The sequence below is a fragment of the Phyllobates terribilis genome, unplaced genomic scaffold (genome assembly GCF_046119375.1).
Source record: "Phyllobates terribilis strain yellow unplaced genomic scaffold, ASM4611937v1 Scaffold_1__5_contigs__length_1240528914, whole genome shotgun sequence".
NCBI classification, from domain to species: domain Eukaryota; kingdom Metazoa; phylum Chordata; class Amphibia; order Anura; family Dendrobatidae; genus Phyllobates; species Phyllobates terribilis.
In genome coordinates, this window is record NW_027362761.1 from 1,030,594,990 (window position 1) to 1,030,616,114 (window position 21,125).

The 21,125-nt window shown below is 49.6% G+C and overlaps 1 protein-coding gene across 1 annotated transcript in view; it reads left to right on the plus strand.

Annotated features, from left to right (window-relative positions):
- Nucleotides 1-13,322, plus strand: part of SPMIP2 (sperm microtubule inner protein 2) — a 52,857-nt gene extending 39,535 nt beyond the window's left edge. Inside the window, exon 5 of the mRNA XM_073656477.1 lies at nt 13,050-13,322. The gene's annotated coding sequence lies outside the window, so the exon portion shown is untranslated. The remainder of the gene's footprint in view (nt 1-13,049) is intronic.
- Nucleotides 13,323-21,125: the final 7,803 nt, after the last annotated feature.

The following is a 21,125-nucleotide window of genomic DNA, read 5'->3' on the forward strand; positions in this document are numbered from 1 at the left end:
CATGTGTTAATTCATAGTTTTGATGCCTTCAGTGTGAATGTACAATTTTCAAAGTCATGAAAATACAGAAAAATCTTTAAATGAGAAGGTGTGTCCAAACTTTTGGTCTGTACTATATATATATATATATATATATATATATATATATATACACACACACACACACACACACATATATACATACATACAAATACACATATATACATACACACATATATACATACATATCTCGCTAACTTAGAATATCAATCAAAAAGTTAATTTATTTCAGCTCAATACAAAAAGTGAAACTCATTAGTGTTTATTTCTGTTAATGTTGATGATTATGGCTTACAGCCAATGAAAACACATTATCTCAGTAAATTAGAATACTTTATAACACCAGAGACAAAAAAAGAGCCTTACCAGCACCAGGTCAGATTACCAAAGCACAAGCAGGACGTGGCAGACCCCCATGATAAAGGTGGGGGCAGCACAGGTGCAAAATACTGATGCGACAGCCACCCCTTCCATGAATTAGCAGATATGTGAATGGCTGTGTAGTATCAGAAATGCACACAACTGCAGCTTGTATAGGACGCCAGTCACACAGATCGGTGTGGTGCACAGTATCTGGCTTACAGCCCATTAATGATGCCCATAATTTTAAATCGAGCGGGCTGCCTGGCACTATATACGTGTACCATACAGGATAGAAGCCCCAATTCACCCACCCAACAATAAAGGGCTTGGCCGCATCCTTCAAAAAATGGAAAATGTGAAATAAAAAGATGAAAAATATTGTATAAGATAAATACATTATGTGAGGTATTGGTCGATATTTTGGCCAAAATACGCAAGCTCGCAACCCACGCCAAGGGTCCTCATACTTGCGAGTTTCTACGCTAAAATTAAAAACAGCTCACAGAAAAGGACAAGAATTAAAAAAATAAATAAAAAAAAACACAGAAAAAACAGCCTTACCAACACCAGGTCAAATTACCAAAGCACAAGCAGGACGCGGCAGTCCCTCATGTTCATGAGGGTAATCTGACCTGATGTTGGTAAGGCTGTTTTTTTTTCCGTGATTTTTTTTTTTAAATTCTTGTCCTTTTTTATGAGCTACTTTAACACCAGCTTGAAAAATTATTTTAAAATCCAAAATGTTGGCCTACTGAAATGTATGTTCAGTAAATGCACTTGGTCGGGGCTCCTTTTGCATCAATTACTGCATCAATGCGGCGTGGCATGGAGGCGATCAGCATGTGGCAATGCTGAGGTGTTATGGAAGCCCAGGTTGCTTTGATAGCAGCCTTCAGCTCGTCTGCATTGTTGGGTCTGGTGTCTCATCTTCCTCTTGACAATACCCCATAGATTCTCTATGGGGTTAAGGTCAGGCAAGTTTGCTGGCCAATCAAGCACAGTGATACTGTTGTTTTTAAACCAGGGAATGGTACTTTTGGCAGTGTGGACAGTGTTAGAACTCTCCTGTTAGGTTTTTTCTTGTTTGCTGGTCACATGACCATTTTTGCCTATTTAATCCGGCTCCGCCCTCCTGGCCTTGCTGGACTTCATTGTATTTACTACTCTTGAGCTAGCTTGGTGCTCTGTTACCGTTCTCTGTTAGTTTTGCTAGGTCTTCGGACCTCTATGTTCTTTGTTGTGTGTTTGTCTTTGACTGCTACAATTTCTGCTAGGAGGTGTCCAACTTTATCCCAGTCCCTAGTTCTTGTAGGGATTCCTCCCTTGCTTCTATAGGTCTTCGTACAGACTAGCCGAGGACTTTAGCGGGTCTGATCGCAGGATCAGGTTCCCCGTTACATCGTAGGGATCCAGTTTAGTTCGATTGTAGGGACAGATCTCCTGTCTTTCCTTAGTGCTTGTAGCAGATCATAACAGTAAGTCCAGCCCAAAAAAAAAATTTCTCTAAGGAAAGACCTCCAGTTTCCATCATGGTCTCGGTTCAAGATTTGGCTCAAGGCTTGCAGGGACTCTCTCTGGAGGTGGCCGAGCTCCAACAACACGTGAGTAGCTGTTCTGGAGCACATTTAGTAGAGCCAAAGGTACGTCTGCCTGATCTATTTTTTGGTGAACAACAAGATTTTTTTCTTTTAAAAATGCTTGTTTATTGTATTTTCGTTTAAGACCCGGATCCTCTGGTGATGAATCACAGCGCATAGGGTTCATAATGTCACTTTTGCGCAAGGATCCTCAGGGATGGGCTTTTTCTCTCCAACCTAGTGATCCGTGCTTTAGATCAGTGGATAGTTTTTTTTTCTGCTTTGGGTTTGTTGTACGATGATCCTGATTGTGTCTCATCTGCTGAGTCTGAATTGAGACGTTTGAGGCAGGGATCAGGTAATGTGGAAAAGTATTGTTCTCACTTCCGTCGGTGGTCTGCCCAGGTGGGGTGGAACGATTCAGCTTTGAAAAGTTTGTTTCTGGCGGGGCTAGGTGAAAGGGTTAAAGATTTGCTGATTGCTTATCCCACACCCGGAAACTTGCAGGAGGCTATGCAATTAGCTATACGGGTGGACAGGAGACTGCGTGCAAGGGTTAATGAGAGCAAATCCTCTGCTATGTCAGCTCCAAGTCTTGAGAGGGTTTGTGCTGACAAAGGAGAGCCGATGGAGATTGGGGCGATGACACCCCGCTCTCAGGAAAAAGACCGCAGGCTTTCTGAAGGTTTGTGCTTCTATTGCGGAAATTCTGGTCATTTTATTAAGAACTGTGTGCTTCGTATGAACAAAGAAAAAAAAATGGTCAGTTATGCCCGTATTGCCTGTTTAAATACAAAGGGAGTATTCCTATCTGCTACTGTAGCACCCCGAGGACTCGGCTGCTACAGGGGTATTGCACCTCGATCCAGAGGTGTGGTATTCCACTCCCGGGTAAGGATGGAGTGTGGAACTGAGCTCAGTTAGCTGCATGCACTACACTCACCCCATTTCCGGGGGACAGACCAACGGTACTCCCACCAGATAGATGTGCAGGTACGACAGCTTCTGTCCCCGGCTGGAGTGTGGGGGGGGGGGGGGAACATCCCAGTGGTGTAGGAGCAGAGAGGGGAGGGACTCTGGGCATAGGTAGGAGCCCATTGGGTGCTAGTCACCTGGGCTCGGGTGTCAGAAGGGAGTATATAAGGGGGGCACCATCTTGGGTCGGAGAGTCAGTCTAGAGAGGAGCTCAGCCAGAGAGGGCTGACAGGGAGCGGTGGCTCAGTCTGGGCCCAGCTCCAGAGCCAGGCCTGGAGAGGAGGCCTGAGAGAGAGAAAGAGAGAGAAAGAAGAAGAAGGAGAAACAGGAACACCAAGAAAGGCCCAGAGACGCAAGAAGAGAGGGAACCCTGAGATCCCACGAGTTAACGGGTGAAGGGTTGGCAGAACAGGGTACCGGATCCCGAACTGGTGGAGGCCAATTATCCTTAGCCAGGAACCGGAGGTCGTGGTCAAGTTTTGGCGCGACCCCTCGCCACATCCACCAGGAAGGCAAACCACGTATAGGGTCAGGGAAGCCGGGAAAGGTTTCACCACCAGAAGGCCCGAGGGAGCCGGACAAAGGTGGATCCCTGGTGGGGACGGCCAGTAGGAGGAGGAGAGGGGAGCTCAGGACCACGCTCTGGAACTGCCTGGGAGTTGGCCGAGTCCCGCACCTGGTGGACGCAGCACGGCTCGGGTGGTCACTCATGGCCGAAGTGATCTGAACACCAACTGTGAGTAAAGCTTTAAACCTGCACTACAAGTCTCTGCGATTCCTTGCCACACCACCACTACCACTATCATCATTCCCTGCTTCACCAGCTGCCCTGAGGCTATACCCCTCCCGTTGGGGGTTATACCATCCACGCTGCACAACCATACCACCGGCCTCAGCGGTCTGCCCTGCAGCGGCGGTTTCATAACCGCATTCAACGGGTGGCGTAGTCGGACACTAATACCATCATAGCAATAACTGCCACTTGGTTTGACCACCCTGGGCACAGACCGGGTCCCCGCCACTCGGAGACTACAACCCCCATCGGATCCGGCTCCGGGTATTCCCCCGCGCACACGTGCGCCGCACTGCAACATGGCCCAGGGGGTGAGTCAACTTTGGCGTAGTCGGCAGGATTACGTGCCCGCAACCACCGGGTACTGCGTGCCTGAAGAAAAGTTAACATGTACCTCAAAAAGAAGTCTCCCGCCAATTCCGGAGGGTTCCCGCCATCAGACGCCGTCCGGAGTCGTTTCCCGCCGTTTGCCCGCCATTTGCAGCCTTTACCCGCCATCCGCGGAGTTTCCCGCCATCAGGAGACGATTCCCGCCATCTGAGAAGGTTTCCCGCCCTGGCAGAGCGGACGCCATTATGGGCGTGCCAGAGGGTGGCAAGAGACCACCTCCCATCGTGGGCATGGCCCCAGAGTGGCGCCAAAGGAAGAGACCGCCCCCACCAGCCGAGACTACAAGAATGGAGATGTCCATCAGAGTGGGGGGTCTGCCCCTGAAACTGACTGTCACTAAGATGCCCCGGGACCACTCCCAATGGGGGCGGATAGGGAATAAAGCTGAGAAGATGGGTGCGGCCTGGAGGAGTCTGGACAGATCGCACCCGGGGATGGAGGAAGAGTCGAGCAGCACCGACCCCGTGGTTCGGAGCCTGTTGCAGGCCGCCACCCCAGAAGGCCTGGTGGAGATCCTGGCACAACTCCCCAGAGATCGGGAGCGTGCACAGACCGCGCTGGAGGCCTTGGCCCGGAAGATGGCCCGAGTACAGCAGGAAGCACTGGCCGAATGGAGAAGGGAGATGGCCCAGCAGGCTGGAACCCGCCAGCAGAGGACGCCACCCGCAACGTGGGGCATGTCCGCCCCTGAGGATGGTGCAGGAGGGACGAAGGCCGGAGACGACGCCGCGGAGGGAGCTGCAAGGAAGGAAGCAGGTAATGGGGACGTCATCACCCCGTGCCCAGTAGTCGTAAGCCTGCCCCAGCTCCCCGTTGCAGAGCCCGAAGTCATACTCCCCGTGCCCGTTGCCGCACCGCCGACGCTCCCAACTAGGCCTCAAGCGGCAGGAGCCGCGGTCGCGCCCTCTGTTACGCCACGCCCCTTGACCCTGAGCGCGGCGAAGCAAGAAGTGCCACCGGCCTGGTCGCAAGGCCTGGTGAACCCGGGCGCTGATGCCCCTCCAGCGCCCTCTTCCTCAACAGTGCCGTCCTTTGACCCAAATAGGATTCCCCCGGCCTGGTCGCAGGGCCGAGTACCCCCGGGCGCCGCGGTCTCCACAGCGCCCTCTACCTCCACTGTGCCGCCGGCCTGGTCGCAAGGCCTGGTGCATCCGGGCGCCGCTGCCCCCACAGCGCCCTTGACCTCCACAGTGCTGCCCCTGGGCGAAGATCTCTTCGCGCAGCATACTAGCCCGGACGGGCTGCCCTTCGTGTGGCCACCGGAGTACATCAACCCCCGACTCCGGAGGGAACGGCCCCTGTGTGAGCCTCTGATCCCGGCACCGGTACCCGCCAAAATTGTCCCGCTCCCGTTGGAAGACGCCCAATTCGCATGGGATCCGACCGGTGAGGACCTCATGGGGTTCACCAAGGAGACCCGGGCGGCCGCAGCCCGGCGGGAGGAGTGCTGCCGTCAACAGCTGGAGGTCTTTGGGAGAGAACGGCGAGAGAGGCGGATCCGCGAGGAACAGCTGCAGGCCCAAAGCGCGGAGCAGAAACGCCGGGCCCGACGAAACCCCCGTACGGCCCACGGTCCCCGCGCCACCGGGACCGTAATAAAGTTTCAACTGGAGAATGGCTGGGGCTTTATCCGGGATCACCGAACCCCCGGCGACGTCTTTGTCACCCGCAGGAATGTCGAGAGCCACCTGCCGGAGGGACACCGTGGACGTGACCTCTACCTGGGTGATGTGGTCGCCTTCACCCGGCATCAGTGTGCTAAAGGACCGTACGCCCTTCACGTACACCGGCTGACTGAGGAGGAGTTGCAGTATGAGGAAGACCAAGAGGACCCGGACGGGTCTGAAGACTACCCTCAGGAAGGAGCAGGAGGACGTCGTTACTAATGAACGGTAACTGAAACTGTACATAGTTACCCGTCGGGGTACCTGTCATGCTGCTAATTGGAGTGTGGTCCCCGTTGGGACTAACGTGGAACTGTTTCCTGTGTGCCCCTATCCCTAATCAGGCTGAGGACTGTGAGCAGCCACTCCCTTATCCCCACTGGCCGAGGACTGAGAGCGGCCACACCCTGTAAATAGTTGCGCTTCTTAAAGCGCCCCCTACTGGTTTTATAAGAACTGTTTTTTTTCTATCACGAAATTAGTGACCGTTGCACTTTACCTGGTCGCAAGTTGCACGGTGGCCAGAGATCAAGAACGTGTTGGTCAAGAATGTTTTATATGAAAAAGTTTTATATGATGCTAAAAGAGTTAATGGTATTTTATAAGTGTGTGCAGAAAGTCTGATAATATTTCCGTAATGTTTTATACCTGTAACGATAAGAAGAACAGAGTACCTCCCATAAAGGGATAATTGAAAGTTAATATGTCTTACATGCGAGTGTACACTTTAAAATTTTTGTATGTTTTAATTTGCTTTTACTCTTTTCCAGCCCGAGGACGTGCTGCGATTTACCAGGGGGGAATGTAGCACCCCGAGGACTCGGCTGCTACAGGGGTATTGCACCTCGATCCAGAGGTGTGGTATTCCACTCCCGGGTAAGGATGGAGTGTGGAACTGAGCTCAGTTAGCTGCATGCACTACACTCACCCCATTTCCGGGGGACAGACCAACGGTACTCCCACCAGATAGATGTGCAGGTACGACAGCTTCTGTCCCTGGCTGGAGTGGGGGGGGGGGGGGAGGAACATCCCAGTGGTGTAGGAGCAGAGAGGGGAGGGACTCTAGGCATAGGTAGGAGCCCATTGGGTGCTAGTCACCTGGGCTCGGGTGTCAGAAGGGAGTATATAAGGGGGGCACCATCTTGGGTCGGAGAGTCAGTCTAGAGAGGAGCTCAGCCAGAGAGGGCTGACAGGGAGCGGTGGCTCAGTCTGGGCCCAGCTCCAGAGCCAGGCCTGGAGAGGAGGCCTGAGAGAGAGAAAGAGAGAGAAAGAAGAAGAAGGAGAAACAGGAACACCAAGAAAGGCCCAGAGACGCAAGAAGAGAGGGAACCCTGAGATCCCACGAGTTAACGGGTGAAGGGTTGGCAGAACAGGAGAGAGAGAGAGAGAGAGAGAGAGAGAGAGAGAGAGAGAGAGAGAGAGAGAGAGAGAGAGAGAGAGAGAGAGAGAGAAAGGCCCGAGGGAGCCGGACAAAGGTGGATCCCTGGTGGGGACGGCCAGTAGGAAGGAGGAGAGGGGAGCTCAGGACCACGCTCTGGAACTGCCTGGGAGTTGGCCGAGTCCCGCACCTGGTGGACGCAGCACGGCTCGGGTGGTCACTCTTGGCCGAAGTGATCTGAACACCAACTGTGAGTAAAGCTTTAAACCTGCACTACAAGTCTCTGCGATTCCTTGCCACACCACCACTACCACTATCATCATTCCCTGCTTCACCAGCTGCCCTGAGGCTATACCCCTCCCGTTGGGGGTTATACCATCCACGCTGCACAACCATACCACCGGCCTCAGCGGTCTGCCCTGCAGCGGCGGTTTCATAACCGCATTCAACGGGTGGCGTAGTCGGACACTAATACCATCATAGCAATAACTGCCACTTGGTTTGACCACCCTGGGCACGGACCGGGTCCCCGCCACTCGGAGACTACAACCCCCATCAGATCCGGCTCCGGGTATTCCCCCGCGCACACGTGCGCCGCACTGCAACATGGCCCAGGGGGTGAGTCACTACTACCACTGCTCAGGAAGAATTAATTGAATTTCGGGTATTTGTGGATTGTGGTTCTACTCTGAATGTGATTGATGGGGGATTCTTGGAAAAACTTACATTAAAACCTAAACCTTTGTCATCCCCTATTGCTGTGGTTTCTGTTGATGGCTCTCCCTTGAAGAGTGTTACTCACAAGGTCTGTGAATTTCCCCTCACTATTAATGGTATTCATCAAGAGAATTTGGATTTGGTAGTATTGAATAATTTGCCTTCTCCAGTAATATTGGGGTTGCCCTGGTTAAAATTGCATAATCCTGTACTGGATTGGTCTACCAATGAAATTAAGTCCTGGAGCCCTAAATGTTATGACAAGTGTTGTAACGGACGTATTGCTGCGGTGGAAAAAGGGGAATTACCTGTACCTATTCAGGATTTTTGGAGAGTTTTTTCTGAGGAGGAGTCACAAATTTTGCCTCCCCATAGAGACTATGATTATACCATTGAATTTGTCCCTGGAGCGACTCTTCCTAAAAGTCGTTTATTTAATCTTACTATTCCTGAGAGAAAGGCTTTGGAGGCATACAGACGAGCTTGGCCGCCGGTCACATTAGGCCTTCCAAGTCTCCTGTGGCTGTTGGATTTTTTTTTGTTAAAAAAAAAGATGGCGGTTTACGTCCTTGTCTGGACTTTCGTGAGATTAATAAAATTACTGTACGCAATCCTTACCCACTGCCATTGATTCCTGATTTGTTTAACCAGTTAGTGGGGGCCAAGTGGTTCTCTAAAATTGATCTCCGGGGGGCATACAATTTGTTGCGCATGAAGGAGGGTGATGAATGGAAGACTGCTTTTAACACTCCTGTGGGTCATTTTGAGAATCTGGTTATGCCTTTTGGTCTTACCAATGCTCCAGCATTTTTTCAGAATCTTATTAATGACATCCTTAGACCTTTGATCAGCAAAAATGTGGTTGTGTATTTGGATGACATTCTGATTTATTCGCCTGATCTGGAGTCTCATTGGCGGAGCGTACGTGAGGTTTTACAGTTATTAATGGACAATTCGCTTTTTGCTAAGCTAGAGAAATGTGAGTTCGCTGTACAGAGAATTAGTTTTTTGGGCTACATTATCTCCAGTGAAGGTTTTGAGATGGACCCGGTTAAAGTTCAAGCTGTGCAGGAATGGCCTAGGCCTATTGGTTTAAAATCGATACAGAGGTTTTTGGGTTTCGCCAATTATTACAGAAAATTCTTAAAAATGTTTTCTATTATTGTCAAACCACTGACCGATCTCACCAGGAAAGGTGCTAATGCGGTTCAGTGGACTTCTGAGGCCATTGAAGCTTTTGTGTTTCTAAAGGAGAGGTTCACCTCTGCTCCCATCCTTATGCAGCCTGATGTGACTAAGCCGTTTTTGGTTGAGGTTGATGCTTCTTCTGTGGGGGTCGGTGCGGTGTTGTCTCAGGAAAGCAAGGATGGAGTACATCCCTTTGCCTTTTTTTTCAAAAAAAATTTCTGAGACTGAACTTAATTACGATATTGGTAATCGGGAATTTCTGGCTATTAAACTCGCATTTGAACACTGGTGTCATCTCTTGGAAGGTGCTGAATTTCCCATTCAGGTTTTCACTGATCATAAAAATCTGATCTATCTTGATGCTGCCAAGCGCTTGAATGCCCGTCAGGCTAGGTGGGCACTTTTTTTCTCGCGGTTTAATTTTTCCGTTACTTACATCCCGGGTACCAAGAATGTTAAAGCGGATGCTTTGTCTCGCAGCTTTTCTCCTATGGTCAGTGCTGAGGAGGAGGAGGAGAGCATTTTACAAGAAGGTGTTGTGATTGCTGCTTTGGACTCCGTTTTGGAGGATGAGATTTTTAAAGCTCAGGAGAATGCCCCATCTAACACTCCCCATGGGAGGTTGTTTGTGCCTAGGACCTTTAGGAGAGATTTGTTTGTTGAGTGTCATGAGTCTCGGTTGGCAGGTCATCCAGACCAAGAGACTTGTGGGTCGCAGTTTTTGGTGGCCTGGATGGCAGAAGGAAGTCATTAAGTGGGTGCGTCAATGTACTGTGTGTGCTAGATCTAAGTCTTCGCATGCTCCTGCTGCGGGGTTGCTTTGCCCTCTGGAGGTTCCTAGTGCACCTTGGACACATCTGGCTATGGACTTTATTACTGACCTTCCCCCCTCTGAAGGTTTCACGGTCATCTGGGTGGTCGTGGACCGTTTTAGCAAGATGTGTCACTTGGTTCCCTTCATCAAACTGCCTTGCGCTAAGACACTCGCTAAGGCCTTTGTCAAGGAAATTGTCAGACTACATGGCGTTCCTACTGACATTGTTTCTGATAGGGGACCTCAGTTCGTGGTTTGTTTTTGGCGTGCCTTTTGTGACAGGTTGGGAGTTCATTTGTCGTTTTCATCCGGATATCATCCTGAGTCTAATGGCCAGACAGAAAGAAAGAACCAGGATGTTGAGCAGTTCTTGCGTTGCTTTGTGGCAGACAATCAAGAGGGGTGGTCTGAGTTTCTGCCACTTGCTGAATTTGCTCTTAACAACCATACATCCTCTTCTGCTGGGTGTTCGCCTTTTTTTGTTGTACTGGGAGACATCCGTCTTTTGGGTCATTCTCCAAATTGGTATCGGCTGTGCCGGAGGAGGAGAGTTTTTGCGGTGATTTGGAGAGAGTTTGGACGGATGTGCGTGATAATCTTCAGGAGGCTAACAAAAAATCTAAGAGGTACTTTGATAGGAAACGGCAAGAGGTTTCGTTTGCTATTGGTGACATGGTTTGGTTGTCCTCTAAGAATCTGCGATTGAGGATTCCTTCGAAAAAATTGGGTCCCAAGTTTGTAGGGCCCTTTAAGGTGCTTCAGATAGTTAACCAATCTGCTGTTAGGTTGGAGGTTCCTACCTCCTGGAAGATTAATCCGGTGTTTCATGTTTCTCTGTTGAAAAAAGCTGATGTGTCGGTTGGTGACGCCTCTGCCACTGTTCCTCCGGTGGTGGAGGACGGGGAATATGAAATTTCCCGCATCCTAAATTCTAGACGGTATAGAGGGAGTTTGCAGTATCTCGTCGCTTGGATGGGTTTCGGACCCGAGGATAACTCATGGGTGAGGGCGGATGATGTTTCTGCTTCCAGACTTGTCAGAGCATTTCACAGGAGGTTTTCTGATAAGCCCGGTCCTAGGGGATCCGGAGGATCCGCTTAGAAGAGGGGGTACTGTTAGAACTCTCCTGTTAGTTTTTTTTTTTGTTTGCTGGTCACATGACCATTTTTGCCTATTTAATCCGGCTCCGCCCTCCTGGCCTTGCTGGACTTCATTGTATTTACTACTCTTGAGCTAGCTTGGTGCTCTGTTACCGTTCTCTGTTAGTTTTGCTAGGTCTTCGGACCTCTATGTTCTTTGTTGTGTGTTTGTCTTTGACTGCTACAATTTCTGCTAGGAGGTGTCCAACTTTATCCCAGTCCCTAGTTCTTGTAGGGATTCCTCCCTTGCATCTATAGGTCTTCGTACAGACAAGCCGAGGACTTTAGCGGGTCTGATCGCAGGATTAGGTTCCCCATTACATCGTAGGGATCCAGTTTAGTTCGATTGTAGGGACAGATCTCCTGTCTTTCCTTAGTGCTTGTAGCAGATCATAACAGACAGGTGCCAAGTCCTTCTGGAGAATGAAATTTCCATCTCCAAAAAGTTGTCGGTAGAGGGAAGCATGAAGTGCTCTAAAATTTCCTGGTAGACGGCTGCGCTGACTTTGGTCTGCTAGCCAGAGGTACCCTTACTGCCATTAGGTACCGGGATGAGATCCTCAGACCCATTGTGAGAACATATGCAGGTTCAGTGGGCCCTGGGTTCCTTCTGATGCATGACAATGCTAGGCCTCATGTGGCTGAAGTGTGTCAGCAGTTCCTGCATGATTAAGGCATTGATGCTTTGGACTGGCCTGCCCATTCCCCAGACCTAAATCCAATTGAGCACATCTGAGCCATCATGTCTCGTTCTATCCACCAACGCCATGTTGCACCACAGACTGTCCAGAAGTAGACTGATGCGTTAATTCGGGTCTGGGAAGAGATCCCTCAGGAGAACATCTGCCGCCTCATCAGAATGCCCAGGCGTTGTAGGGAGGACACACCCACACGTTCCCGTTATTTTTTTTGAGTAGTGTATATATCGTATTTTTCGAGTATAAGACGCACTTATTTCCTCTAAAGTTTTGGAAGAAAGTGTGGGGGGGTGCGTCTTATAGTCCGATTGTAGTATTGCAGTACGGTTGCTGTGGATGGTGGGGGTTGTTGTGGGAGCGGCAGAGGAGCGGAGAACAGGAGGCAGGAGCTGCCTGCTGCAGCCCACACTGTGCAGGCTGCTAAAGAAAATGGATATTCACTTCTCCCCACGCTCATGGGCGTGTGGAGCACTGAATATTCATTCTCCTTAATGGCGGGAACACAGAGTCAGCAGCGGCCGCAGCGGCTCAGCTATCATGTGTGAACGCTATTAAAGAGCATGAATTTTCACTACTCCCCACTCCCGCTATTAAAGGAGAATGATAGGTTCAAATCCCACCAAGGACAACATCTGCAAGGAGTTTGTATGTTCTCCCTGTGTTTGCATGGGTTTCCTCCCACACTCCAAAGACATACTGATAAAGGATGTAGATTGTGAGCCCCAATGTGACAGTGCCGATAAGGTCTGTAAATTGTCTGAATTGTAAAGCGCTGTGGAATATGTTGTTGCTATATAAATAAAAAATTATTATTATTATTTTTTATTATTAGTCACTACTCTCCACCCCCATAGTCCCGGTGTGGAGATTAGTCACTATTCCGGCAGCTCATCTCACTGTGTGAGGACGCATGCAGTGACGTCATGCGCGGCTCACACGGTGAGATCAGCTGCTGGCAGCAGAACAGGGCGCAGCGCTGGAGCAGAGGGAAGGAAGGTGAGTAGAATCCTTTATTTTTACGTTTGCAGTGTGATAGGGATGGAGGTGCCATGCATACCAGGATGGGGATGAGGGCCGCCATGCATACCAGGATGGGGATGAGGGCCACGTATAACAGGAAGGGGGAGTACATTAACAGAATTGGGGGACATTACCCCTACAACAGTGTCAGCAGCAGACTCCCTCCCCCATAACAGTGCATCATGACCAAATTTTTTGCTTCTGTTTTTTTTTTCTATTTTCCTCTTCTAAAACCTAGGTGCGTCTTATGGTCTGAAAAATACGGTATATCACAATTTTTTTCTTTTCTTTTAGAATGAAGTGCAGTATGGACCATAAATAGCAGATATAACGTGAACGACAACTGGAGAAGACAAAGTGCATAAACACTATATATGGCTATTTTATGTTTATGTTTACAGAATGATCGTATCCGGTCTCATGTAGTTCCCTAGAAAACCTCCTACACACATTAACCCCTTTAAAACCTATGACTTCTATATACGTCATAGGTCGCCTCCCCCTTCTTGGTGCGGGCTACAAACTTTGAATTTTTTTTCACGACATAAATAAACAAGAACCTATACAATGTTTGGCATCTATGCACTCCTAATGACCTGGAGAATCATAATGGGAGGTTAGTTTTAGCATTTAGTGAACATGGTAAAAAAAAAAAAATAATAATTGTGGAGTTGCACTTTTTTTGCAATTTCACTGCACTTGGAATTTTTTTTTTCACGTTTTCCAGTACAATATATGGTAAAATGAATGGTGTTGTTCAAAAGTACAACTTGTCCCACAAAAAACAAGCCCTCACATGGCCATATTGACGGAAAAATAAAAAAGTTATGACTCTGGGAAAAAAGGGCAGCAAAAAACAAAAAACGCAAAAACCCAAGGTGGTGAATGGGTTAAAAAATCGGCCGAACATCAAATGGGTGTTGGGTTGTTCTGATTCCACCTGACCTTTATCTTTTCCATGATATTCAGTGGAAGTTGAACGCAAACACCAGATTCTTGTGTTTTCCTCGGAGATCGGCTGATGGCCCAGGTGGCTGGTAACAGCTAAAAGTTGGCGAAATAACAGAATTTGCTCAATGGTTGAATAAACCATACATTATATTTCCCACTAAATGGCCAGTTTGAAGTACTGTAATAGTCCTATGTATTCCATACGATTTCCCCTGCTGGCTTCTGCAGGCAGTGCCTGTCAGATAACTGCTTCAGACGTTAAAGAGAAAGTCATTTTTTTTCTCTTTTCCATATATCAGTAGTACTCATGAGAAGAAACTTTGTAATACATCTTAGAGAAATCTGCTTCTTTCATATCCTGAGCTTATCATGCAACAGGCATGGATTAATATAGTGTGACCAAGTTAATAGTTAAAATGGTAAAAAATAAAAAAATAAAACATTATACTCGCCTTACGATGGCCCCCGGTCTCCTTCTCCGGTGCGTCCGATTTCTTGGGCGGCTCATGGTGGTGTAAAAGGACCTTCCATGACATCATTTAGTCATGTGACAAGTCACCCGACCGCCGACGTCAGCGGTCACGTGATACGTCACATTACTAAGTGACGCCATGGAAGGTCCTTTTACACCATCGCGAGCCGCCAGGGAGCCAGGACGTACCGGAGAGAAGACCGCAGGCCATCAGAAGGTGAGTATAATGTTTATTTTTTATTTAAATTTTTTTTTTTTTTACAGGTAGGCTGTGTGCCCACGTAGCGTTTTTCAAGCGTATATGCTGCGGAATTTCCGCAGCGTAAACGCTTGAAAAACGCATGTATATCCGCACCCCATGGTCCCCAATGGCATTCCGCAATGTCAATGCCCATGCTGCGGATTTTTCCGCAGCGTATATGCTGCGGTCAAAAATCTGCAGCATGTTCATTAATTTTGCGGAAGCGCAGCGGAATCAATGTGGAGACTCTCATCCAGACCTGGGTACCAAAGAACCTGTAAAAAAAAGAATAAAATAAAGTTTATACTTCTGTCTTCCCTCCGTCGCACTGTTGTCTGAAGGACCTGCCACGTCATTGAGTCATGTGACCCACCACATGACTCAATGACGTCACCGCAGGTCCTGCACACAACAGCGTGAGCCGCTCAAGCCTCCGGATGGGGCAGAGAATGCATCAGAAGGTGAGTATAAAGTTTATTTTTTTATTTTTTACCATTCTGAACAAGTTGTCAAGCACTTTTCCAAGTGATGCTTGGAGAAGTGCTTGATAACCCGCATGCGGAAATGCATGCAAAGACGCCTCACAAACGCTTCTACCTGGCGGGAAAACCGCATGTAATATCCGCATGCGATTTTCCCGCCAGGGAGAAGCGTAAAAAATATGCTTCAGGTCCGCAACGTGGGCACATAGCCGTACTATGGTACCTGGGTCTGGAGGAGAGTCTCCTCTTCTCCAGACCCGGATACCATCTGCACATTGAATCACTTAATATCCGCATGTGCACATGTAGTCATGAGGATATTATGCGATTCAATGGCGGCGAAAACGCTGTGATTACACAAAATTAATGTTAGTGCTGCAGATTTTTCTGCAATGATCATCCGCAGCGGAGATTTCCGCAGCATGTGCACAGCACATGCGGATCATCATTGGGGAACATGGCAGGCCTTCTACCAAGCGTTTTTTAAGCATTTCCACGGCGGAGTTGCCGCTGTGGAAACACTTAAAAAACGCATCGTGGGCACACAGCCTAAGAGCGTTCTCCAAGCTTTCGATTTTTAGCAGAGTGAAGCAGTTTGTTTTCCACTAACCATCAGTTTTAATCTTAACCCAATGCTCTTTCCCAATGAGGAAATTGTCCCCACAACACAGAGCGGACATCTGCATGTTGCCATACCATGATGGTATTTCAGGAATGAGAAGTGTTACATTTATATCAGTTAAGCACATCATTGAGATAAATGGTCTTGTTTCTAGAAAATGTAAAAAAAATTGCTCTTGCTCAAAGAATAAAAGTATTAGAATCTCTGCATCTCATATTAATGTCTTTAAATATGGCAGTGTTATCCTATACCATGTAAAATCAAAATTGAGTGACTTGTCACTACATACTCCTGCAAGTAGAAGATCCCATTGGATTGTACTAAAAGGAAACCTGACTGGAGATTCATGCTGCCCAAACCACCAGCAGCATATAGCGGACACTGGCTGCGTTCCTGCGGCCATGTATATCTTTGGGCTCATTTACATGTCAGTTTGTCTCGTACGAAAGCCATCTTTCTTTCACTGATAGCACTTGTACCCATGATATTCTATGGGGCTGTTCACATGTCCGTTTTTTTCTCTCGGACTGAGTGGACTGTGGAAAAAATCGTAGACATGTCCAAATTTGATCTGAGCGCTGGATCAAAAGTGGCAATGCAAGTCTATAGATCAGTGAAAAAATAATAATAATAATCAGACCACATACTGATGTCATCCGAGTGCAGTCCGATTTTCACAGACTGTCAGAAAGGAGAGGGTGGAGAACTTTTTTTTCTCCACATACAAGAAAAACTGATGACACTCAGACCAAACTGATCAGAATAATCAGTCCATTTTTTTTTGTACATAGAAAATACTGATGTCTGAACAAGCACCACTGCATTGCACAAAACATACGCACTATGGAAACCCAGCCCGAGACCATGAGTCTCAGATGACCCCAGTCTGAGGCAGGTGACTTCTCCGCCATGTTCCATGACTGACAGGTCTATAACACACACACAGGTACATGTGACCGCTCCCGTGTGAATCTGATTGGTGGGACGATGAACGCGTCATTTTGGAAGCAGGCAGTTGTTGATAAAAGCGAATACATTCTCCTGATGCGCCCACCTATTACAGGGTAGGCGAAACACGTAGGGACATTAGGCAGGGGATATATTATGGTGACCATGTTCAATGCCAGCTTTAGCTATAGATACAACTCAGCAGGTTAAATTAACCTAAGGCCACATTCACACATTCAGTATTTCACCTCAGTATTTGTAAGCTAAAACCAGGAGTGGAACAATCAGAGGAAAAGTATAATAGAAATGACGCGCCCCTGGGCCTGTGTCGCGCTGCGGTGCGCACGCGGGAGCTTACCCGGAGCCGGATCCGTGGAGGGTTGTAATCTCGTGGCGGTGACCCGGTCCGTGCCCAGGGAGTCAAACTAGACGGCAGTCTATTAGTAGTAAATAGTTGATGACTACGCCACCCGTTGAGTGCAGCCAGGAAGCTGCTGCTGCAGGGCAGACCGCTGAGGCCGGTGGTAGGATTGTGCAGCGTGATAGTATAACCCCCAACGGGAGGGGTATGGCCTCAGGGCAGCCGACGTGGATGATGGGGGTAGCAGGAACCACTCAGACGGTACGGTGTAGTTCAGGGTCTTTACTGGTAACAACGACAGACCCTCCCGGAGTACTTGCTAGCAAACGGGGCCTGGTCAGTCTTTGAGCAGATGGGATCTCCCCTGGCCAGGCGTAGTTGTAGGCCTCCCAAACTGACTGTACTCTTCTGGCTACCTTGCTAGAAGCTGATGTAAGTAGCCCACGTCCCTGAGTGTACCGTGTGGTGCTCACCCGTATGGCCGGTGACTCGGGGCCTTCTAATGACTTCCGCTCCACGATGGCGGTGCTGGTCCCACGCGTGTGACCGTGCCTTCAGGCTTCTGGGCCAGAGGACCTGAAATCCCCTGCCCGACGGATTCTGCTGCTGGGTAGGAGTTAGTCCCCACAGCCTCGGACTCCGGGTCCGGTAAAGAATCTTCTTAGTCAGGGCGAGCTCTGTAGCTGCCAGCCCCTGACTCCTTGTAACTCTGCTGTTTCCTATGCTGCTTCTCTTCTCCACTCTCCTTGTCTGACTCACCCTGCCTCAGCCCCGGGTTTATACAGGGGAAGTTCTTCCCCTCCCAAGACTGGGCAGGAGGTGTGGCATGCACAGGATCCCTGACCAAAGGACCTCCCACCTGCTCTCAGACATAATATCTCTATCACTGTGGCAACCAGACCCCTGGGGTGTCACATTCCCCCCTAGTGAAATTTAGTACTCCGGGACTAAACACATTTAGAAAAACATAACAAAGTATAACAATAACAATACTATAAGAAAAACACATAAGATGGTTACGGCGTGTCCGCAACCGGATGCAGTCTTTGAAGAAAAGCAAAGGTGTCCATTTCACCAACACAGGGAGACGTAACCAGGTAGGGGTCTGTCCTACCCCGAGTCCTTAACAGTCTCTAGTCCATCCTGGGTTACGCTCCAACTATATACAAGGATTCCCGGTAAATCCACCAAGGTTTCCTAAAAATAACTAGAAACACAAAATTATACACAAGCAACAAGACACAGAAAAACATAGATAAAACAATTTATACACTTTAAATTCTCCAGCGTGCGGGTAACTGGCCTCTAGTGGCCCGAGTGGACCTACGGAGCTGACTGTCTGGCCCTGAACTACAGGGTGTAGGAGCTGTCAAGGGTAAACTGGGCAGCTGTCTTCCGGCTCTTTGTCTCACTAGGGGTACGGCAGGCTCACTATAAGCAGAGGGTTGATTCTCCTGTTCTGCTTGTGTGGAGTCTTCTGCCTCCTGGACCGGCTGTTCTTCCAGCTCTACCCGTTGCTCCGTAGGTTCTTGGGATGATGGTTGGAGGAAGGCGAGTACGGGTACCACAACTGCACCATTGACTTGAGTCCAAGACTGAGGAAAGTCCCCGAGCACGGTACTAACCATATCTTCCCTTTCTTCCACGGGTCGATGGTCTTCTTGTTCCTCTTCAGGGTTCCTCAGTTGTTCGGGACACTTCTTCAGGTGGTCCCGGGATACAATGGCTGTGGTTTCCCCTCCGTCTTTACTGATGGTACAGACCTTCGGGTTCTCGTGGCTTGAGGGCAGTACGGTGTACGGGTCCTTCTCCCACTGGTCGTCCAACTTGTGGAGCCGTCTCTTCCTCTTCAAGACCTGCTCTCCGGGTACCAGGGGAACAGCGGGAGCATACTGGTTGTAAGTTTTTTCTTGTCTTTCCCTAGCCTGACAGAGACTTCGCTCCACGCTCTCCTGTACTCTCCGGTACTGCTGCTGCCTCTCTGTGTCCCAGTCTGTTTCTGGTGAAGTGTCCTCGGGGGTCAGGACTCCCATTTCCAGGTCAACAGGTAACTTACCAGGTCTTGCCCTCATTAGGTAAGCCGGGGTACAGTTGGTGGAACCTACCGGGATGTGGTTGTATAGGTCCACCAGATCGGGCAACTTTTCAGGCCACAGACTGCGTTCTTCCAGGGGCAACGTTTTTAGAAGATCCATTACCACCTGGTTCATTTTTTCACAAAGTCCATTGGTCTGCGGATGGTAGGGTGTCGTCCTTATCTTCCGGCAGCCATACAGATTGCAGAATTCCTGAAAGACCTCCGCTTCAAAGGCAGGTCCCTGGTCCGTCAGCACTTGGTCCGGGTACCCGTGTGGACGGCAGAAGTGCTGCTGGAAGGCTCTAGCTGCTGTTTGAGCCGTTAAGTCCTTGACGGGGACGACAACCAAGAACCGGGAGTAATGATCCACGATGGTTAACGCGTAGACGTAGCCACTTCTGCTTGGGGTCAGTTTTACATGATCCAAGGCTACCAGTTCCAACGGTTGCCGGGTGACGATGGACTGCAGGGGAGTCTTCTGGCTGGCTCGGTCCTTCCTTCTCAGGTTGCACGGGCCACAATCTCTGCACCACTTCTCGATGGTTCCCCTCATGCCTACCCAGTGGAACCGCTCGCGCAGCAGGAACTCCAGCTTTTTCCACCCAAAGTGTCCAGCTCCGTCGTGGTATGCCTCCATCACCATGGCTGCGTCTCTTCGTGGCACCACTACTTGCCAGAGTAATTCATGCGTCCGGGAGTTAACCATTCTGCGGCACAACTTCCCTTTGTAAAGGAACAGTCGACTCTTCTCTGCCCATAGTTGTTTGGCTTCCTCCGGAGCGTCTGGTTCAAGGCGAGCCTCCGGCCGAGTCAGCATCTCCTTCACCAGTCGGACGGCAGGGTCGCTGTCTTGCGTTTCCGCCCAGTTGTAGTGGGGTAAGGGGTTCAACGTAGCAGCCTGCTTACTCCTTACCCGGTGGGAATACTGAATAGTCCCATGACGGTGGAACGCAGGGAGTTCAACTTCTTCCAGTCCCTCCGGATCTTCTCCTCCGTCCGGCAGGTTGGGCATCCTGGACAGGGCGTCCGCGTTGGTATTGGAGCGTCCTGCCCGGTATTTAATTGTGAACTCGTAGTTGGACAGACGGGCCATCCACCTCTGCTCCAGGGCACCGAGTCTTGCCGTGTCCAGGTGTGTCAGCGGGTTGTTATCCGTGTACACGGTGAACCGGGAAGAAGCGAGGTAATGCTTAAAGCGCTCAGTGATTGCCCATACTACGGCCAGGAACTCTAACTTAAATGAGCTGTAATTCTCGGGGTTCCTTTCGGTGGGTCGCAGTTTTCGGCTGGCGTAGGCGATTACTCGTTCCTTCCCCTGCTGGATCTTTGACAGTACGGCTCCTAGCCCGATGTTACTGGCGTCGGTGTAGAGGATAAAGGGCTGGCTATAATCCGGGTACGCCAGGATTTCGTCCCCCGTGAGGGCCATCTTCAGCTGGCGGAAGGACTCTTCTTCCAGCTCTTCCCATTTGAAGGGCGGCTTCTGGTTCTTGGCCTTCCGGGACTGGCCTATCAGGAGGTCCTGCATAGGTGCTGCCTTTTTGGTGAAACCGGGAATAAACCTTCGGTAGTAGCCTACCAACCCGAGGAACTGCCGCACTTCTTTTACGCTGGAGGGGCTTGGCCATCCCTTAATTGCGGTGATCTTATCGGGGTCGGGAGCCACTCCGTCAGCGCTCACCACGTGTCCCAGGTACTGCACCTTTGGTTTCAGGAGGTGACACTTGGAGGGTTTCACCTTTAGGCCGTAACTCGCCAGAGCCTCGAACACTTCCGCCAGGTGTTTCAGGTGGTCCTCATACGTCTTGGAATATACGATGACATCGTCCAGGTACAACAGGACCGTCTCGAAGTTTCTGTGGCCCAGACAACACTCCATTAGGCGTTGGAAGGTTCCTGGTGCGTTGCAGAGTCCGAACGGCATGCAGGTGAACTCGCTAAGTCCCATCGGGGTGGTGAATGCGGTCTTCTCCCGGTCCGCCTCTGCTACAGGAACCTGCCAGTACCCGCTAGTGAGATCCAAGGTAGAGAAGAAGTTAGCAGATCTTAAAGCAGCCAATGACTCCTCTATCCTTGGTAAGGGGTACGCATCCTTGTGTGTGATACGGTTGATTTTCCGGTAATCTACACACATCCTCATGGTGTTGTCTTTCTTTTTGACTAAAACTAATGGGGCTGCCCAGGGGCTACAACTATCCCGGATTACCCCAGCCTCC